The sequence below is a fragment of the Saccopteryx leptura genome, chromosome 2 (assembly GCF_036850995.1).
Source record: "Saccopteryx leptura isolate mSacLep1 chromosome 2, mSacLep1_pri_phased_curated, whole genome shotgun sequence".
Classification (NCBI taxonomy): Eukaryota; Metazoa; Chordata; class Mammalia; order Chiroptera; family Emballonuridae; genus Saccopteryx; species Saccopteryx leptura.
This window is the reverse complement of record NC_089504.1, coordinates 36,446,190-36,468,476: the sequence shown is the minus strand read 5'-3', so window position 1 is coordinate 36,468,476 and position 22,287 is coordinate 36,446,190. Positions and strand designations below refer to the sequence as shown.

The following is a 22,287-nucleotide window of genomic DNA, read 5'->3' as shown; positions in this document are numbered from 1 at the left end:
AACCATAAAAAGGAACAAGGTACTGACACATGTTACATGATGGATGAACCTCAAAAGCATGTGAAGTGAAAGAAGCCAGAGATAAGCAGAATGTCCAGTAGTGGTCACTGTACAGTCACAGGCCGCAGAGCAGGGCGGTGAGCTGGGTGGGGGTGGGATCAACTATAAACAAATACGAGGATGGTTGTAAAGGGACAGAACTGTGCTAAAACTAGACTGTAGTGTTGGTGGCACAACTTTGTAAGTTACTTAAAAAAATCAGACTTGTATGCTTCAAATTAGTGAATTTTATGGTTCAAACAATTTCATACTTCAATAAAGCTGTTAAAAAAATAGAGTGTGCAGAGTGTAGGAGTCTCAGTGAAACAAGACTAGTATGAGTCATTAATCATTGAATCTGAGTAAGGGCGCTTAGAGGGTGATTAGACTATTTCATCTACTTTAGAAATTCTCCATAATTAAAGTCAAAATACCCAAACAGTATGTATCTGGCTCAGGGCACCACTTGCTGGCATCCATCAGCTGCCCAACAAATACCCACGGAATAATGAGAAGACCCAAGAGGCGGAGGACAGCCAGGCATTTGTTCTTTTCATGACCATTATTGCTCCATCTTCACGGACTCCACAGTCCCAAACACAAGAAGTATAAGGTCTCTCATCTGCCTCGCACTTTCCAGACTGCAAAGCCCTTGCAGGTCCATTATGTCCTCGGGAATCCTGGGGTGTAGGCAGACACAGAGACAGCTCAGAGAGGGCAGCCTAGGTGTGCCAACTCTAAGCTCAGTGCCAGGTCATTGCCCCAGAAGTGACTTGGGAGAAGGCTTCACTCCCAGCCCTGAGGGTAAAGCTCTGACACGGTGAGACAGTGGCATGTCCTTTCTGTGGAGCTCCCTGGCCGCAGACCGAGCTCTGCGCCTCCACTAGGAAGAGAGCTCTGAATCTGAGGCACCTTTTAAACCCGGGTGCACAGTAACTGCAGCTGCGGAGCACACACCGAGGGCTAGTTCTGTCTCGATGACAATGGATTGTACTGATGGGCAGGGAGCCGGGAGACCTGGGCAGACCCCACCCATCTCTAGGCCTCAATGATTCCATCTGTCAAATGAGGGAGATGGACCAGAACTGTCACGGTCCTTCTGGTTCTGAGACCTCACCGGGGTCTGTGTCCCACAGAGGTGGGATCCTCATCGTGTCAAGTGGGTTTCTGCCTGATGTGGCCGAGGCTGGGCTTAGGCTACATTCTGTGTTGGTGAAGATGTTGCCCATTTCACTCAGGCCCCTGCAGCCCTCAGGGAGGAGTGTGGCTGAAGCAGCCCACCAGCCATGGGGCCAAGAAGATAGGGTTCAAGTTTGATATGGCCAAGTTCATGCTCTGTGGAACTAGGCCAGGTACTTCACATTTTTGGCTCCTTATCTCATTTGTAGCAAAAGATATATGACCTATCCCACCAAGTTGTGAGAAGGCACAAAGGGGGTGATAAGAATGTCAAATGCCCTTTTTTTGTTTGTTTGTTTGTTTGTTTGTTTTGTTCTCTGGGCCAAACATATAAGTAATCACTTTTAAAATGTGGAAAAGGGCAGTCAGAGGGATCCGTGGTGGCAGAGCTGCTCTGCATCAGTGCCACTATCCCAGGGTGATACTGGACTATTATATAATTTTGCAGGACACTAACATTAGGGGAAACTGGGTAAGGATATATGGAAACCCTCTGTATTAGTTCTTACAACTGCATGGAAATCTACAACAATCTCAAAATAAAAAGTTTAATTCTTTTAAAAGAGTGAAAAATAAAAAATAAGGTTTTAACATTCTATACCCATTAAACCTAATAAAAATTAAACTTGAAGAAAAATGTTTGCTGAATGAAGGGACTATGTATGATGCTTGCAAAAGTACTCCATATTCTACAAAGTGCTGCTGTTAGTATTACCTGGGGGAGAAGGGGTACCGCTAAGGCTTCTGAATGGCCTCCCACTTCCAGGAAGTCTTCCCTGATTTCCCCTGCTCTGTGTTTCTAGAACTCCTAAGTGGGCATATTTCTACCACTGCACTTAACACTCTGCATTGTACACTTAATTGTTTAGGGCCCTCATCCCCCAACTAGAGTGTGAACTTCATGAGGATGGGGCTGTGTCTCCCTCATCTTTGTGACAGCAGCTCCTGGCCCAGTGCCCAGCTCTGAACAGATGTGACATAAATGTCTGTAGAACCAAATGAACTGGGACAGGTATGAGGGCCCGGCTCTGCCAACAGCACCAGAGGTGCTTCCCAGGGTCACTGAGAGGATAACTGATCTCAAGTTGCTTTAATTCACCAGAAAGTACCATCGTCACAAAAGCCATACCTTGTATTCATTCAGCTCTCCAGAACTGCGCCTGTGCTTGAGCCAACCGTTTGCAGTGAAATTGAGGGGCTTCCATGAAGAGATTTGCAAAGTTGAACTGACTCATCTCTTCCTGTCCTATTTACAGCCATCAGGCCCCCCCAGCACAGCTGCACAGCCCACACTCCCAGGTGGTGTGGAATAGCAGGGGAAGCCCCTGGGAGGAGACTAAACTCAGATATTACGGTTTCTTTCTGGAAGAAAGTTCTCTAGCAATGACTAAACAGGAGGCCTCCCTCTCTATGGGGGCCCAGCCCCGCCACTTACAGAATCTTAGTGAGCCTAAATCTCAGGGCACAAAGGAGATCAGGGGTTCTAGAGGCTAATCTTTTTTTTTTAAGATTTTATTTATTGATTTTAGATAAGAGAAGAGAGAGAGAAAGACAGGGGGAGGAGCAAGAGGCATCAACTCATAATTGCTTGTTGTATGTGCCTTGACTGGGCAAGCACAGGGGTTCGAACAGTAACCTCAGCATTCTAGGTCAATGATCTGTCCCCTGTGTCACCACAAGGTCAGGCTGGAGGCTGATCTTTATTTGATGCTTGAAACCCACCAGTGATGGGGAGCTCACTACTTATTGAGGCAGCCACTCCATGGCCACACAGCTCTGGCCATGAGAAAGTTCTAAATCTGCCTCTTTAGTCCTCTCTATGTTAGTCTTGGGTGTGCTTTCTGGAGTCCAGTCCCAACAAATGTCCTCCTGAGCACAGGGGTCAGTGCTGTCCCCACCAGAATCCAGTGCAGGGTGCTAGTCCCCCACTCTTCCCTGTGCTCACCAGCTGGGGTCTCAAAAGCTTGCTTCTGCTTTTCTTGTGGCCTCATTACCTGGCTGACTCATACTAATCTCACAGTCAGTACAGAGCTCACTACAAAAGTTCATTAGAAATGGAAAGTCATTTTGCATATGAGTTTTTTTAAAGCGTTTGTTTTCTCTCACCCTTAACCAGTGTGCTCTTTGCAAAGCAGAACACTCGGTGCTTATACACCTTCCCTGGTTTCCCACTGCCTTTGGGTAATGTTGATCCAAGACATACAGGCTCCAACCCAAATCCCAATCTTTATTCCCACTTTAATTCAGATCTACCCTACTTCTGAGCACTGCCCTCTACATGAACCACACTACACACACTCTGCTCCCTGAGTGCCCAGGTCCCTCCATTGAAAGGCTTTGCTCATGCTGTCTTCCTAGACTCACCCCAGTCCAAATCCTTGTCCTCTGTGGCCCAGTCAAATACCATCTCTTGCTGGATGCTTTCTTAAGTCTCTTTGGTTGAAATAAATCATTTTCTTCTCTGAAGTCCCATGGCATTTTCCCCATACTCTGCTTAGGACATCTGTCCCATGTTATTTTATTCCAGTCGTTTGGCACTAGGTCTGCTCTCCCTTTGGGATGAAGAGGTTCTTATAAGCAGTATCCCTGCCTGGTGAAGCCAGGTCCCACCAGCAGACTGGGGCAGGTCCTATCTGACTGAAGCTGGGAGAGGGAGAGAAGGAAGGAGCGAAGGATTCTGGGGCCTCCCTGAACCTTGAGAAATCTGCAAGAAGAGGAGGAAGAGAAGGCCCTGGGCTCAGAGCATTCTGCTTCTTGAATGTGTCTTCCCAAATACAAGAGAACAGATGACAAGGCTTGGAGCACAAAGCTCCACTTCTGGAGGATGAGAGCCGGGACCGCCAAGGCTCCTGAATGATAAGATGCAGTGGGCAGAAGTCGTGAGGGGGGAGAGGGAGGAGGACGCCCTGTCTGGGAGATCAGGGTCTGCTCAGGCTCTGCCTGCTTGTGTGATGAGCAGCTGTAGACCCTGGTGTGGAGAAGAGGAGGGAGAATTCTAAAATACAGCTCTGTCCTGGGCAGCCAAATTCCACAGGCTTCTTCCAGGCGGCCATGGTATGGCCCACCCAGCTGTCCCATCCTGCTACAGGGCTAGGAAGAGAGGCCCATTACCCCCAAAGAAATGCAGGCTTCTACCAAGGGGCCTGAATAGGGGCATGCAAAGGAGGCACCCCTCCCCCATCCTAAGCTGGTATGGGGACTGCAGGGGGCATCCCAGGATGCTCATAGTTCACTTCCTTTTGAACAGACTCTCCAGCTGTGTATCCTGGGCCCATACATAGAAAGACTTCCCTCTGCATTCTAAGATCAACAGGGTGGGCGCAGAGAGGTGGGCATGGCTACCCCACCACCACCACACCACCTCCACCCTGCTGCTGAGTGGTGACACATGTGTTCTCTCTCTCTCCCACCCATCAGGTCAAAGGCTACTTCTCTGCCCCTTCAGCTCCCCATCAGAAAGAACTTGCTGGCTCTGGCCGGTTAGTTCAGTCAATTAAGAGCATTGTCCCAAAATGACAAAGTTGCAGGTTCAATCCCTGATCAGGGCACACACAGGAAATAACCAATGAATACACAACTAAGTGGAACAACAAATTAATGCTTCCTTTCCCCTTCCCCTCTCTCTCCCTTCCCTTCCTCTCTCTAATTCAAAAATAATTAAATAAGCCCTGGCCAGTTGGCTGGAGTGTTGTCCCAGCGCTGAGGTTGATGGTTAGATCCCTGGTCAGTGCACAAACAGGAACAGCTCAATGTTCCTGTCTCTCTGTCTCTCTCTCCCTGCTTCCCTCTCTCTCTGCCTCTCTGCCTCTCCAAGGAAGAAGAAGAAGGAGGAGGAGGAAGAAGAGGAGGAGGAGGAGGAGAAGAAGAAGAAGGAGGAGGAGGAGGAGGAGGAGGAGGAGGAGGAGGAGGAGGAGGAGGAGGAGGAGGAGGAGGAGGAGAACAACAAGAACCTGCTAACAGGCAATATTCTGCAAAAGCAAACAGGCAGCCTTGGGAGGGAGTGCCCACTTTGTCACCAAAGTTTGCTGGGGCCAAACAGAAACTGTGCAAGGGAAGTACCAGAAAAAGAAGGCTGAGAAGGCCAGGCCTCCTACGGCTACTTTGGACTCCTGGGTTTGCAATTCAGAAGACTTTACCAGCTCTCACCTTAATGCTCACACACAGAATAACAGTCAGGCTCCCTTGCACGGCCTACTCCATACCACCACGCCAGCTACTGTTCTAGATGTTAAAACACATTAATTTATTTAATTCTTGCAACAATCCTACGAAGTAAATATTAATGATTCCTCTTTTACAGATGACAAAAATGAGGCACAAGGGGCCAAAATAATGTATCTGAATCACCGCCAGCAGTGCGACCCCAAGTCCAAGGTCTTGAATACCACCCTACACCAGCTCTCCGCCGCTGTCATTACCTCATGCCAGTGTGGATGAGAATGCTGAGGCAGAGCAGGCGTAAGCTGTGGAGAGGGACGTTAGACTCAGGCATCGTCTGGTCCCAAAGTCTGTGTTCCGCACCGTGATTCTAAAGTGCCTCCGGATGAGGCGCTGGGGCCCTGAGAGAGGAGTGCCCACTGCTGGGCCAGCTGCACCTGCAGGTGCTTCGTGATCTCTTCAGACACCTACCTGCTCCGACCTGTGACAAGGCCCTTCGTTCACCCTGAGTGCCTCTTCCCTTCCTGGTCTACCCACCCCTGGCCTGTAGGAAATGTTTACAGATGGGTTTAGTCATAGATGTCAACTTTATCCTTTACTCTCCCCGCTTAGACTCAGAAGACAGCTGAGCTAGGATTTTTGTCAACATTAACAATCAATCTTAACGTTCCTGGAAAATAACAGAAAAATAAAAGAAAACTTGACATTATTAAGGAAAATTTAGGCATTAAGACTGTTTGCTTGGTTCAGGCATTGTGCTTTTTACTGAAGGTAATTAACATTCTGCCTTTTCGAAAGATCAGAAATTAAAGAAAGGGTGCCCCTAGGTTTGGATTTTATCTGTTATCCATAAGCCCAAATCTTAGCTAATGTAAATAATAGGGGGCGGGAGAAGGTAATAGAAAAAAAAAACTAGCACAGTAACAACGGTGTTTCTGTTTAGCCACCTTTCTATCAAGATTAACTTAAGAGCCCTTGCTTTTAATTACTGAAAATACATTTGCATTTTGCAGTTATGTGTCAATTCCATGAATCTTGCATTTTGTACCTGGAAACAAAGCATAATAATTATTTTTTGTGCTAATACCTGTAATTTTCTGAAGCGACTCAGCCACTGGCCTTGAGATTGGGCACATATACAAACACACCTGTGACGGTTTGGTTGGGGTTTGATTTTTAACAATTTCTTTTTCTCTCTCTCCTCTACACACACGTACGTCAAATTTAGCCTCCTGGTTTTATTTCCTTCACCTCCCTCCCACAAATCAGACCTCAAATAATATATACCTGCTGGCTAGAAAGAGACTTCACACAAATAAAAGCTTTCAAGCCAGAAGCAGAGAAGTTCACATCTCCACCTCCTCTGGCGACTCCAACAAAACAGCCTCTTTCTGCCCAACTGTCCAGGAAAACCCTGAAATCTCTCATTTTCATTTCCAGGAGAGGATGAGATTTGATCCCCAAATAAAAGAAAAGTTCAGTAATAACAGTAAGCTGGAAAAACCCAAGCAGACTTCTCCTTGCCACTCATGTCAAGCTCACAAAGAGAAAAAAATCGTACCATCCGACATGGTTGGGAGAGTTTAATCCAAAGCAGCGCTAATTAATATCCCCGGCTTTCCAGAGCCAGCACCACATACAGCTGCAAGGGCAGCGAGACTGCTCTCCCTTCAATTTTATGGGAAGAACATTTTCATTACAAAGCCTCCTCCCAGGCCCTCCTCTCCCAGCCAGACTAGCCTGGAGAAGGGAGCACATGATCCATATATCAGAACTCTTTCTCTCCTCATTAATTTTATTATTTATGTCTAATTCTAAAAGTTTATCAGAGCAACTCCCTGTGCACCTGGCCAGTGCCCTTCTGATAAGCCGTGGCCCCTTCCCACATCCTGTCCTCAGGGGCACTTTCTGCACTGGTCACCAGAATGCGACTTTTTAAAATCTGCCTTGGAGAGAGAGCTGACTCCTGTGGCATTTTCTGCCTTTCCAACACACGTACACCTTTTTTTTTTCTTTCTTTTTTTAAAACAAATGTTGAAGATTCTGAACTTACTCATTTATGAAATATGTGTGGCTTTAATGGTTTAGCATGAGCTCTGGGGGATTCCCCAGAGACCCCTAAACCCTGGAGGATGCCCCTACGAGCCCCCACCCAAATCAAGCATCTCTCAGCTGTTCCAGGAGAGTTGACCCATTTTTAACCCAAACTGCCCAACCTTGGGCAGGCCCGGTGGGACTACGTGTCTTACCGTTCTATTTTGAAACTCCGCATGCTCAAGGTTGTCTCTTTCCAGCCTCCTAAAGGGACCCCAAATCCAATCTAAATGTCTCGAATTTACCTGTTTGTCTTTTATACATATAAATAGCTGCATTTCCATTCTCTCTTTGTTTCTCATTTTCATTTGGTTCTAATATCTGCATGTAAATGTCGGAAAATAGCATCTGTAATTGGAGATTATGAAGTATGGCCAGCTCCTGACAGGCCGCTAAGGAAGATGGATTATCCTCATTTTTCTGTAAATTTTGTCAATTTTGGAATTCATAAGCTATCAACACTGATCAAAATGGGACTTCACAGCTGTGTCAAAAAAGAAAGAAAAAGAGAGAGATCGGGAGCGAGAGTGAGCATGCAGGCTGGCGGCTGCGCACGGGGCTGGCGGCGAGCGGAGCTGGCACAGCAGACTGGATGCCCAGTGGCATCAGCGGCCACCGCGCTCGCCTGCGCCCTCCTCCCAGGCTGGCAGCCCCGTCAGCACGGGGTTGCCCTGGAACGCAGGGTGGGGGCTGCCTCATCCCCTGACTAAATCAAATAGCTAAATCACACCACGGGAAGGCCGCAAATCCTCCAAGGCACCCACTCAAACCCAAGACTTAATTTATTGCCAGGCGCTGCTTCCCTTATTTATCCGCAGGAGTCCGCAGGCTCCCTCCGCGCCGGCCTCCGAGATGTCCGACTCTTTCCAGACCCTCACGGCCCACTTGAGGCAATTGTGTTGGTCTCTCTCTCTCAATTTTCCCATTACTGGGAGTAAGTACTGTTGGGACTCTGTAATAGCCCAACTGCAGCCCATATCAATAACAGATGAGGTTTAATCGTCCAACACAAAAATTATTTAGGCGCAGTAAGGACATTCAATGTCATTTGCATAATGGCATTTCTATCGCACGCACCTAACCCGTCTTGCATAAACAAGGCCTTGGGACCATAAATAATAATAAATCATGACGTCTGCACGCCTCTTGCGGTAATAGGAGCCACTCTTTGTGGAAATTATTTCAGCAGGAAATGGGCACTGTAATTTTAAAGACATGTGGCACAGTGAGGCGTGGTAAATCACAGGGCGGAGGTTCCCCAGGGGCAGCCTAGGACCTGCCCTGGGCCCACAGCGACATCCCCTGGACACTATTTAAAAAAGGGCAGATTTTGAGGGGGAACCTGCCGACCCCTAGAACAGACACCAGAATGGCCAAGCAAACAGGAGAGCAGGGCAACCAGAGCCCATCACAGGGTCAGAATGGAACCTGGAGAAGCCACCAGGCCTCAGGTCAGAATCCATCTTTGTTCCAGGGAAATGGAAGCATGATAAGGACAGCCACTGTCCAGTTTTGTCTGCTCTGTACCCTGCTATACCCAGAGCAGTGCCTGGCACCCAGCAGGGCTCCAGAAATACCTTAACAGAAATATCCTAATGCCACGAGAGGAGAAGAACCTGGGCCCGGGGAGTGAGTGGATGAGAAGAACCTGAGAAAAAGGTGAAGGTGAGCCGGACAGAGGCACGGACCATGGGGAATTAAGGCAGGAACTGGCACTCAAGTGCTGATACTACTGACGTGAGTGACAGAGTGAAAGTGCCCGGTAAACTCTAAGCCAGACTGCAAGGCTGTGGTGGGGTGAGAGAGGCACAGATGGGGGATGGTGAGCAGAGCAGCCAGCCTGCAGGCTCGGGAAGCAGACACACTGGGTTAGAATCCCAGCTCCACCCATCACAGAGGGGCCACCTCACCCCACTCCCTCGTCTATGGAACGAGCCTAATAACGGTACTTCGCTCACAGAGTTTTTCTGAGGGTTAAATGAGATCATGCGTGCAGCGACCAGTGCTGGCCCAAGCTTTGCCATCATTATTGGTATGGCTGCTAGTATCCTTCAGGAGAAGTTAGTTCAAGTACAACTCTGCTTCTTACTAGCTGTGTGATTTGGAACAAGTTACCTCGCCCCTTCTGGCCTCAGCTTCCTCTGTCCAAAAAGACCCTTAAGGTCCCCACTTAGAGATGCTATGAAGCTGCTATGACCCAACGAGGTCATGCTGTGAAGCTCATTGTTAGTATAATATGCTGTCTGCCTGGGAGGGACATGAACACTTCTCGGGAGCATGAGCCAAGAAAGAAGGGGAGAGCTTCCCGACACCTGCCCAGTGCCATCTTCAGCTACCCCTATCCTTGGCTGCACCCCAAAAAGTGTGGGCTTCTTAGAAAACGGTCTGGCAGGATATGCACCAAACAGCCACAGTGTTGCCCCTGGGAGGGAGAAGAAGGGGTTGACATTGGGGCTATTGGTTTAAGTTATTTCCGCAATGTGTTCATTTTACTAGATGAGAAGTACTACTGTGTAGTCAAGATCTCTAAAGTAGACGAAGTTTCCTAACTCTGTGCCTTGGCACATGCTATTCCCTCTACTGGAAAACCAAAAGCTAGGAAAATGCCAATGGATGAGCGATAAAGGGCCTATAAGTGATTTAACAACAACAGTGTCTCTCTCCCAGAGGAACTAAGAGAAACAGCAGTCACTTCTCCATTGAGGCCATGCTGTGCTGGGAAGGATGTAAATCCCAGGCCCGCACAACCTCGCAGGAGGCTGGGCGCCTGCCATGCCACCTTCGGCTTACACAACACCTCAACCCCACCAAAGTGTGAAGACTTCGCTCAAAAGCCAAATGAAGTCTGCAGTTTAGTTATTAGTATTGTGCTGATGTCAGTTTCTTTGTTTTGACAAATGGACCATGGTTAAGTAAAACATGAACAGGGGAAGCTGGGTGAGAGGTTTGTGGGAACTCTCTGTTCTTTACAACTTTCCCACAAATTTAAAATTATTCCCAAATAAAAAGTGTTCGTAAAAATAAGTAAGAAGTCAGACCTCACTCATATAAGAGAAAAGTAAATTAAGACTACTATGTATCGGCCCTGGCCAGTTGGCTCAGTGGTAGAGCGTCAGCCTGGCGTGCAGGAGTCCCAGGTTCCATTCCCGGCCAGGGCACATAGGAGAAGCACCCATCTGCTTCTCCACCCCTCCCCCTCTCCTTCCTCTCTGTCTCTCTCTTCCCCTCCCGCAGCCGAGGCTCCATTGGAGCAAAAAGATGGCCCGGGCACTGGGGATGGCTCCTTGGTCTCTGCCCCAGGTGCTAGAGTGGCTCTGGTCGTGACAGAGCAACGCCCTGGATGGGCAGAGCATCACCCCCCTGGTGGGCGTGCTGGGTGGATCCCGGTCGGGTGCATGTGGGAGTCTGTCTGACTACCTCCCCGTTTCCAGCTTCAGAAAAATACAAAAAAAAAAAAAGACTACTATGTATCATTTTTCATCTATCAAGTCAGGAGACTGCTAATACATTGTGTGGGCAGAAGGGGGAAACAGGTCTTCCCACTTCCCAAGATGAACCCTTTGGAGAATGAGGGTCTGTCTTTCAAAATTCACAATGCATAATCACTGATCCAGCCATTCTATATCTGAGAATTTATCCTGCAGGTATAATCCCACATGTGCACAAATAAGCATGGACAAAGATTCTTACTGCAGCCTTTTTTGAAAAAGAAAAAGATTGGAAGCAACTATTAGGAGATTTGGGCTCCTATAATGTATCCCACATAATGGAATACTACATTGCTGTTAAAAATAATGATATGGAACAATCACCCAGAAATATCTATTAATGGAAAAGAGCAAAAATAGAATAATGCATATAGTATACTATCATTTGTGTTCAAGAGGGGGGAAATATACATACATTGAAATACACATATATACATGTATACCTTACCCTCACCAAAGTATTGTATGTATATCTCTAAAGAATACAGAAGAAGGCCCTGGCCAGTTGGCTCAGCGGTAGAGCGTCGGCCTGGCACGCAGGAGTCCCGGGTTCGATTCCCGGCAAGGGCACACAGGAGAAGCGCCCATCTGCTTCTCCACCCCTCCCCCTCTCCTTCCTCTCTGTCTCTCTCTTCCCCTCCCACAGCCAAGGCTCCATTGGAGCAAAGATGGCCCGGGCGCTGGGGATGGCTCTGTGGCCTCTGCCTCAGGCGCTAGAGTGGCTCTGGATGCAACAGAGCGATGCCCCAGAGGGGCAGAACATTGCCCCCTGGTGGGCATGCCGGGTGGATCCCGGTCGGGCGCATGCGGGAGTCTGTCTGACTGCCTCCCCGTTTCCAGCTTTGGAAAAATGAAAAAAAAAAAAAAAAAAAAAAAAAAGAATACAGAAGAAACTGGTAATGTTGGTTGCCTCCCAGGAAGGGAACTGGGTGGATGACAAGAAGGAGTAAGGAGGAGACTTACTTTTCATTGTATATGTTTGCTATTGTCTAAAATGTTTACCACTTACATGTAGTATTTATTTTAAAATTTTTAATAAAAAAATAAGAATATTGCTCAGGTAAGTAGCAATGAGCATGTGCTCCCTGGATTTGAACAGGCTACAGCTGTGCCAATGGGCCCCTCAGGATCCCGTTTGTTCTGAGAGGTGCCCTATGTACCTCTGCATCACCCAGCACATCTGGCATGAGTCTCCCAGGCAGTGTGCTCAGTGGCTGGAAGCTGGATGCATGAATTCATGCATTCACCTGTCCAGACCCCTGCCCACTCCTCAGTTCAGGGGAAGGACTGAGACACCCCTATGCCAGACTCACAGCTCCCGGCAGTGTCTGAGCTGGAAAGGTTTGGGGGTATCTCTATTCACCAATTTTCAGATGGAAACTTGAGACCTGGTGAGGGAAAAGACTTGCTCAAAGGGACACCACAGGAAAAAAGGTGGGTCCAAATCAGAGTTCAGGTCTCATAAAAAGTGACCCTTGCAATTGAAAGAAGGAAAAGGACAGGCTACATTTCTCTGGTTCTCAATTGCTTCATGGCTTTGCATTGCACAGGGACACTCACTTAAACCTCACCAGCCATATAAGGCAGGCACTCATAATCCCCACTTCGTAGATGAAGAAACTGAGGCTTAGCAGAGCCCTGTAACCGCCCAAGACCATGCAGCTGGTAGACAATGGAGTTGGGACTGAGTCCAGCCAGTCTGGCACTAGAGCCCACACTCTCAAACACCATGCTCTCCACTCCCTCAAAGCCACGATTGGGGCTAGAGGCTTATGAACCTGTTACTGGGAGACCACAGCTGGCCCTCCCCGCTGTTAGAAGAGAAACCTGGTGTGTTACTTCACGCAGTCCATGAGATGCAGACTGTCCAGACTGTCCATTATTCACACAGGTTCTCCCAGGCCCTCCTAAAGAGCAAACAGAGAAATCACGACTGTCCTCCAGACCCAGGGATGACTGCCACAGGTCATTCCTTAGGGTGTGCCCCATGGAGGCTCAGGCATCACCCCAGAGTGCAATCCAGTAAAAGTAACTCTAAGGGGACTACATTAAATGACTTTATTTGGGAATAATTTTAAGATAAATAGAAAACTCACAGATTATATGTTTTCCAAGCAATCCTCTCTAAATATTGCATCTCTGAATCAAACTAATAACAATTGGAGCATTTTGATGCCTAACAACTGGGAGGAGGGAAGCTACTCTGTGCCCACAGTTAGATGCAGACCCAGCGGGGAGTGGCACTGCCATCCTCTTGTGAACACGGAGGGCCTCTGACAGGGACTGATCCTGACGCCTTACAGAGGTGAGCTGAGCGACCACTGGTCAGCAACGACAGCAGCTCCTTAGAAAACTGTTTGAGTCCAGGCCAATACAGAGATCTCTGGATGATGGAGACCCCGAGGTCCCCTCCATTTAGCACTGTCACAGCAGCTCTGTCCCAGAAGCTTTCTGGGGCAGGTAAAGCCACACTCCCAACTCTGTCGTTAAAAAACAAAGACAGTGAAATTCATTTCAAGTAGCTTTGATCAATGCTACTTCCAGTACCTTCCAAGATGAAATCTATGTCAAGGTAATCAAATCTAGTATCTTGGTAAAATAAATTGCTATTTACAAATCTGTTCAATGCTGGGAAACAGGTTCTAAAAATAGAAATTGTTCTTAGATTTTAAAAATTTTAGAATACTTGGCTCACAGCCATTCTTCTTGACAAATTGGATCAGCTGGTCCAGTTTCTTGGGCCACACTTTGAATGAGATAGAGGAGCAGGTCTTCAAATCTCAGCACCACCACTTACCAGCTGCAGGGCCTTGGGAGAGTTACTTAGCCATTTTGTTCCTCAGTTTCCTTATCTGTAAAATTAAGATAATAAAAATCCCCACATCATAGGGATATTAAAAGGATAGTTGAGTTAATACACTTGAAGTGCACAGACCAGTGCTAGGCACACCGTAAGCACTCTATTATAAAACGGCATGGTCATAAACTGGAGACTATCCAACTTCCAGTTCTCTCTGCCAGGATGCAATACATACATCATTCCCAAAAAGAACTTGAAAAGTGTAATGGACATGTGTGCTGCTCCCTCAGAGAGGTGCCCCGCCCAGCCCCCCCTAACCTTTGGGAACTCTGCCGTGCTGAGCAGCCCTGCTCTGAGCAAGGCTGTGTGTGTCTCTTGGTGCACAGGTGGCCAGCTTGTTTTGAAATCAGGTCACTGTTACTGGAAACCAGTTCGAGATCTAGAGAATTTTAAGTAGTTGACTTCAGTTCCTAGAGCTTGGAAAATAAACTTTCTTATAACCAGCCAGAATCAAGGCCCTCATTTTCCAGGTTGCAAAGCTGCTAGAGATTATGACCCCAAATCTGCCATGTTATAAAATCTAATGGCCAACGTCAGGCCCTCCCATAAGACTGTCCTATAGCTGAGCTTCTAAGGCAATGAAGGTTCACCTTTCAAGGTTGGATGTGAACATTTCTGAGTTGTTCTGCAGACTCCCATGCCCCAGCACAGATGCAGGGTTTTGACTTCTGAGCAATGAAAGAGAAAACAGGTGCTACCGATAGGTCCCAGGCTCACCCAGGCCCTTTGTGGTTACAGCCAACTATAGGGTAAGGGTTCAAGAGTGAGCTGGGAGGCGTCCCTAGAAGACACTTAAGGCAACTTATTTACCAACAGGCAGGTCCCCAACAGAATCTGAACACCCCATGGCCCAACATCTGTTTCTTAGCTCTTCACTTCCCAAACCACAAGAAATAAAGGAGGAATCATCCATGACCAGGTCAAAACAGGAGAGAAATGGTTACTTTTTCCAAATCCCAGCAGCCCAGAGAAAAGTTAGTAGCAAGAGAATCTATAGTGAGGCCCCCAGGGCACACTTAGCATGGGATGTCTCCAGACTTATTCCATATGCTGTAATTTGACACCCAAATTCTGTTCATAAATGAATTTGTTGAGAACAATCTGTATAAATTATTACTCCTGTTCCTAAGAGTGTCCCATAGGGAAGCGACACTCCCCCTCCCAGCAGCTCCAGACGCTATCCTCACACTCCAGCAACCAACAGTGATGAGCACTGAGGTTTCAAAGACGATAAAGACCACACTGTGTAACCAAACGTACTGCATGCGTCTTGCCAGGAAAATGTAATGTACAAAAATTTAAACCTTGTTGGGCATCAAGTATCATCCTCTCAGTTTCCTCATCTTTAAAACGAGGAAAATAAACACCAACCTGGAAGAGGTTTGCTATGAGAAGTAAATGAATAATACAAATAAAATATTTAACTTCATGCATTGTCCAGATATTATATTATTACATGTTGTTATATTACATTGCATTATATTATGTGTGTATATTGTTAAACAGGCTTTCCAGAGTCACCAACCCTCCCACTCCAGCCACCTGCAATGACTCCCCCTTCCCTAGACTATATGTGCACAGGTCTCCATGCTTTTGCTCCTCCTCCTCCCCATCTGGCACCCCTTGTATATCCTCCTCCATACCCACTTCCTGTGTAGCCCCCAGACTCTAAGCTCTGAGGGGGCAGGAGCATTGCCTGCCTCATTCAGGTATTCTCTGAGGAGCTGAATAATAATAAATACCATCTACTGAGTGTTTCCATGTGTACACACAAGAACCTCACCTCTGTCTTTACACCAACTCTGAGAGGGAATCCCCAATTCCTCCTATGGATGGGGAAAATGAGGCTTGGTGAGGCTGGGCAACTTGATCAGATCGCAAAGCCAGTAGGTGCAGGCACCGGGTTCCAGGCAGGACCAGGCGAACTTCAGGGCCCTTGCTCTGGGCCACCCTGCCATATGGCCAACATGAGTGAGCAACAAGTGCCGCCTGGGTCCGCAGACAGGCTGAGTGTGACGGGCAGTGGCAGGCATCCCTGTGAGCGCAGTCACAGGCACTGGCCCCCCAGCCCTTCCTCCCAGGAGGGACATTCACAGGCTCACAAGTATGGGAGTCTAGGTTTGATGACCCACTTCTTCCTTCGAGACAAATCTAGGAGACCAGAGAACTCCTGTCCTTTCTCTGTTGCACCAATAGAGGAAATATTAACTTGCTTGTTTGCAGGGGATGATTCTTATAATACAACCCGGAATTAATAATTCATTATGAAGATTTCTTAGCTCCTCAGGCACAAGTTCTAAAAGTGGTACAAATTGTTGTTCTGATTAGTTTAATGGGATTTCCCCCTCCAAGCCTGAGCTCATCTGCCTGTGTACTCTGTAGCCAGGCAAACAGCAAAAAACAGAGAGAACCCAGGGAAGCGGATGTTCCCAGCAACTCCACAGCTCAACTGCTCCACCACCGCAGGTCAGACAGTGCCTCTGGCCCATCCCTCATCCATCCCTCCTGACAATGCCAGCCTCTCTGCCGCCTCTCAAACTCCCATCCTGCCCAACCAGCCCTGACCTCTTTCCTACAACGATCTCTTCTCTCTGCCCTGCAGAACTTATGCTGTGGCAAAATGCTCCTAGGTCTGTGATCGTGAACCTTTTTATAAAAACCACCCACTTTTGTAGTGCTGGTTAACCTGGTCCCTCCTGCCCACTAGTGGGTTGTTCCATGTTTCATGGTGGGTGGTAGAGGAGCAACCAAATGGCGCCGTGATTGGCCCATTATGAAAGCTGAACTGCCCACTAGTGGGTGGGAGGGACCAGGTTGACCAGCACTGCAAAAGTGGGCGGTTTTTATAAAAAGATTCACCACCACGGTCCTAGGTGATAACAATAATAATAACAATAGAAGTGGCTCTAGCCGGTTGGCTTAGTGGTAGAGCATTGGCCTGGCATGTGGATGTCCCAGGTTTGATTCCTGGTCAGGGCACACAGCAGAAGCAACCATCTGCTTCTCCACTCCTCCCCTTTCTCCCTCTCTCTCCCTCTCCCCCCCCCCTCTCTCTCTTTTCCTCCCACATGGTTCAAGCAAGTTGGCCTAGGGCAGTGGTCCCCAGCGTTTTTTGAGCCACGGACCTGTTTAATGTCAGAAAATATTTTCACCGACCGACCTTTAGGGTGGGACGGATAAATGTATCACGTGACTGAGATAAGCGTCAAGAGTGAGTCTTAGATGGATGTAACAGAGGTGATCTGGTCATTTTTAAAAAATAAAACATCGTTCAGACTTAAATATAAATAAAACGGAAATAATGTAAGTTATTTATTCTTTCTCTGCGGACCGGTACTGGTTTGCAGCCCGGGGGTTGCAGACCACTGGCCTAGGGTGCTGAAGATGGCTCCATGGCCTCTGCCTCAGACACTAAAAAATGGCTCAGTTGCTGAGCAATGGCCCCAGATGCATTGCCCCCTACTGGGCTTGCTAGGTGGATCCTGGTCAGGGTGCATGTGGGGGTGGGGTGGGGGTAGACAATAGAAGTAACATTTATCCACTGTCTGTTATGGGCTGGAACCCCTGCTAAGCTGTTTTTATGTTCACCTCATTTAATCTGTACCATCAAAACACAAAAAGTCATTATCCCATTTTACATAGGAGAAAACTGAGATGAACACAGTGGGAAAGCCAAGTTGGTTTAAAACAATAACTGCACACAGAGGATGAAAAGCTAATGTTTGTTTGGGTAGTGAGGGTGACTAGCATGTTCAAAGCCATGATGTGCTGGATTATAAGAACTAAGGTAAACAGGCCTTTAGTATGAGATTTTCCATTCATCTGACAGATCAGCTGTATTTTCTCTCTCTCAGATTTGGCAGTATCTGTTCGTCCTGCAGTCTTACTTCTTTGAAGGGTCAAGAAAAGTTTATGATTTTCAGTTTGCTCACCTTTATTTCCGGTTTTAAATATATGAGTGACAACTTCCAAGCTCTTTACATGTCAGAATTGAAACTGGAAGTCTCTCAGATCCTTCTTTTATTAAAATTTTATTTTATTTTATTATTGTGTGTGTGTGTGTGTGTGAGAGAGAGAGAGAGAGAGAGAGAGAGAGAGAGAGAGGAGAGAGATGAGAAGCATCAACTTGTAGTTGCATCACTTTAATAGTTGTTCATTGATTGTTTTCTCATATGTGCCTTGACCAAGTGGCTGGTTCCAGCCAAGCCAGTGACCCCTTGCTCAAGCCAGCAACCTTACGCTTCATACCAGTGATCTTTCGGCTCAAGCCAGAGCCTGGACTTGAGCTGGCAACCTTGGGGCTGAACCTGAGACCTCAGCATCCCAGGCTGATGTTCTATCCATTGCACAACCACAGGTCAGACTCAGATCCTTCTTATAAGAGTACATTATTTAGCTGTTCAGCACAAGTCTGTGAGTAGTAAACTCTGTTTTTGTCTGAAATGTCTTTATTTGACTTCACTATTAAGTAATCATTTACCTGAGTATAGGTTAATTGTTATCTCTTAACATTTGAAGGTATTTTCTATTGTCTTCAGACTTCTGTTGATGCTTTAAAAAGTGCCCTGTCAATCTAAAAATTACACTTACTCTCTGATTGCCTATATAATTTTCTCTTTGTCTTGGATATTCAGTTTCACTATCGTTTTACCTAGACATTCTTATATATATTTTTTAACTTCCTTGGGATTTAGAATGCTTGTTCAATATAATGATACATGTCTTGAAAAAATTGTATTCTACAGCCTAACTAGGCAGTGGCACAGTGGATAGAGCGTCAGACTGGGATGCAGAGGACCCAGGTTCGAAACCCCAAGGTTGCCAGCTTGAGCATGGGCTCATCTGGTTTGAGCAGAAGCCCATCAACTTGAACCCAAGGTCGCTGGCTCCAGCAAGGGGTTACTCGGTCTGCTGAAGGCCCACGGTCAAGGCACATATAAGAAAGCAATCAATGAACAACTAATGTGTTGCAACGCGCAATGAAAAACTAATGATTGATGCTTCTCATCTCTCTCTGTCCCTGTCTATCCCTCTCTCTGACTCATTCTGTCTCTGTAAAAAATAAATAAAAATAAATAAAAATAAAAGAATTATAAAAAAAATTGTATTCTACAAATTCCTTAGCCATTATTTCTTCAATACTGCTTCACCTCTATTTTTTCTATTTATTTTTCCAGAGCAACAATTATATCTTTTTTTTTGGGGGGGGGGGTATTTTTCTGAAGCTGGAAACGGGGAGAGACAGTCAGACAGACTCCCGCATGCGCCCGACCGGGATCCACCCGGCACGCCCACCAGGGGCGCTCTGCCCACCAGGGGCAATGCTCTGCCCACCAGGGGGCGATGCTCTGCCCCTCCCGGGCGTCGCTCTTTTGCAACCAGAGCCACTCTAGCACCTGGGGCAGAGGCCAAGGAGCCATCCCCAGCGCCCGGGCCATCTTTGCTCCAATGGAGCCTCGGCTGCGGGAGGGGAAGAGAGAGACAGAGAGGAAGGAGAGGGGGAGGGGTGGAGAAGCAGATGGGCGCTTCTCCTGTGTGCCCTGGTCGGGAATCAAACCCGGGACTTCTGCACGCCAGGCCGACGCTCTACCACTGAGCCAACCGGCCAGGGCCTCCAGAGCAACTATTAGATGTATGTTGGACCTTACCATGAACTTTTATCTATCTTCTCTTTCACACTTTCCAACTCTAGATTTCTGCACTGCATTCCTGGCTATTTCCTCAGCTCTGTCTCTCAAGTCGCTAATTTTCTATTCAAGTGTGTCTAACCTGGTATTTAGAAAATAAATATTTTCAATTTTGATGATTAAAAATTTTATGTCTAGAAATTTAATAATATTTTCTTTCTAATTTGATTATCCTATTTTCATGATGTTTTATTCTTTTGTAATGTTTCTAGTCCTTTTTTCATCTCTTTAGTCACTTGACAGTCTGAAAAGTTTGGTTCTTTTTTTTTTTTTTTTTTTTCATTTTTCTGAAGCTGGAAACGGGGATAGACAGTCAGACAGACTCCTGCATGCGCCCGACCAGGATCCACCCGGCACGCCCACCATGGGCGGTGCTCTACCCCCCAGGGGGCGATGCTCTGCCCATCCTGGGCGTCGCCATATTGCGACCAGAGCCACTCTAGCGTCTGAGGCAGAGGCCACAGAGCCATGCCCAGCGCCCGGGCCATCTTTGCTCCAATGGAGCCTTGGCTGCGGGAGGGGAAGAGAGAGACAGAGAGGAAAGCGCGGCGGAGGGGTGGAGAAGCAAATGGGCGCTTCTCCTATGTGCCCTGGCCGGGAATCGAACCCGGGTCCTCTGCACGCTAGGCCGACGCTCTACCGCTGAGCCAACCGGCCAGGGCCGAAAAGTTTGGTTCTTAAGAGTACTAATTTTCCTGGTATGTCTCCTGACTTGCCCCCATTTTCTGTGTGGTTTGCAATTTTTTAAATTGTGAGCTCACCTTTGGTAATCATTTACTCTGTCAGCTTGTATATCCTGGATTGTGGAGGAATCCCGATAAAGAGTTTTTCCTGTGCTTCTGCTAGGCATCTCAATAATTTCACAGGTATAAGCCCAGTTTTTATATTGATTTCTCTTCTTGGTTTTCTTGTGAATGATACAAAGTGAGATACCATGCTTGTACATGGCATAAGTTTGGGATTTCAGCTTCCCATGGGAAAATTTTGTTCCACTCCAAGTCCCACACAGAATCAAGCTTCCTCACTGCTTTCTCATGCCTGCAGGTGAGATCTGCCTTGCGCTCATTCCATGGAAAGTTTAGTCCTTCCAGGTTTCAAGTATTTTGCAGGAGTTCATGTTCCAGCTCCTATCTCTCAGAAGTCTAAAGCCATATCATTTGACTCAACACCAGCATCAAACTCCAGCCTCTGTTTACTAGGAACTGTATCCCAGACCAGGATCCTGCGCCGCTGGGTCAGTAGCTCATCCACTTAAAGTACTGGCTCTAAGCTCCTTCTTAATTTACAGCACCCGAGGATTTCCCTCTCTTTATTTGGATCACAGATATATATCAGAAAATAATTTATTTTTACATTTGCTCCAGTATTTCTATTGCTTGAGATGGGAAGGAAGTTACAATAGTTCAGACCTTATTATCAAAACCAGAAATTTATATTTTCTCCCTCTCTCTTATTTTTTTTTAATTTACAAAATAATAAAGGTTTGGGTTTTCTTTTTTAAAGAGCTTTGTGAACAGCCAAATTTCTTAAGCCAGACTTCCAGTGCACCCTCAAAACAAACAAGCTATAGGACTGAAATTACCTGTTATTTGTCTTTTCTTTGTCTTTTGTTTATTACAGATATTGGTTAGTCCTGTTTAGGGGGAGATAGCTCTACTCGAAAGTTAAATTTCACACAGTACCTTTGGTTGCTTCTGTTCCTCTTATGTTATGCCACATGGCACAGCACAGGTAGGTGGTCAATGTCACTGACATGACATATCTGTAAAAATTTCTTGGATGAATGAATGAATAAATGAATGAAAGAACATCCTAGCAAGGCCTAGGCAGCTCTTTGACAATTTGCTTGTAATCTTTAAATCCCACATACACAGAATTGGCCTGTCATCTAAAAGAATGAAACAGACAGGAGGAAAAACTATAAACAAGTCAAAATAAAAAGAGATGGAGCTCCAATTTGTTTTATCTCTTACAGAATGTGTGAGTTGAAATGGATCTCAAGGATGATCTAGTCTAATCCCCCACCCCAAAAGCGGAAACCATGACCCAGACAAAATGACTATCCCAAGAGCCATCATAAAAGCCCTGGGGTCTGTCCTATGCTTTTACACTATGACAACTTGCTCAGTATGCCCTCAAATATTCCCCAGTCTTTCAAATCCGACAAAGTAATTTTTCTTGTGTAGACAACCTTCTGTTTTATCCACAGGAAGGCGAAGTGGCTCGGAACATTCAGCTGTTTAGAAAATATTTTAAGTGCTCTTTAGGAAGAAATAGGTAACACTTGGAAACAGGCAACTCCAGTCACCACAGCAAGTGAAAAAGGCTGAGACCCTGCCGAGTCCATGTAATTTTTATCCTTGGGTCACTTTGAGATGATGACAGTAGAAGGATAAGGGAGAGGATGGCTGGTCTTGAGACACCCAGTACCTCTAGAGATTAAGGGCACAAAAATTCCAGCATGATCCTGGTCATCATCTCATTATGAAGGCAAGATGACATCCAAGTTAAATGTTGTGTCAGCATCTCAGTTCAGAAAGAGGGGGTTTCTACTCCTTCTCCTCATGCTGGGAAGAGCTGAAAAAAGAACTCCTACTCTTCTTGCTACTCCCACCCTGTTATAGCTCCTTCCATGGGAGAAGTCACTCATCTGACTGGTCAGAGCCCAGGACATTCACTGGGCCATGTTTACCCTGGGCAGCATCACTGTGCCTTGGGGTCAGAGGTCTTCCTCCGGTTTATCAGGCTTCCAGGTGGCAACTCGGTCAGACCGTGCCTGCTT

General features: G+C 46.7%; 1 protein-coding gene across 7 annotated transcripts in view; it reads right to left on the bottom strand.

The window, feature by feature from the left end:
• PAX5 (paired box 5) overlaps window positions 1–22,287 on the bottom strand; it is a 180,868-nt gene that overhangs the window by 85,351 nt on the left and 73,230 nt on the right. The window lies entirely within an intron of this gene.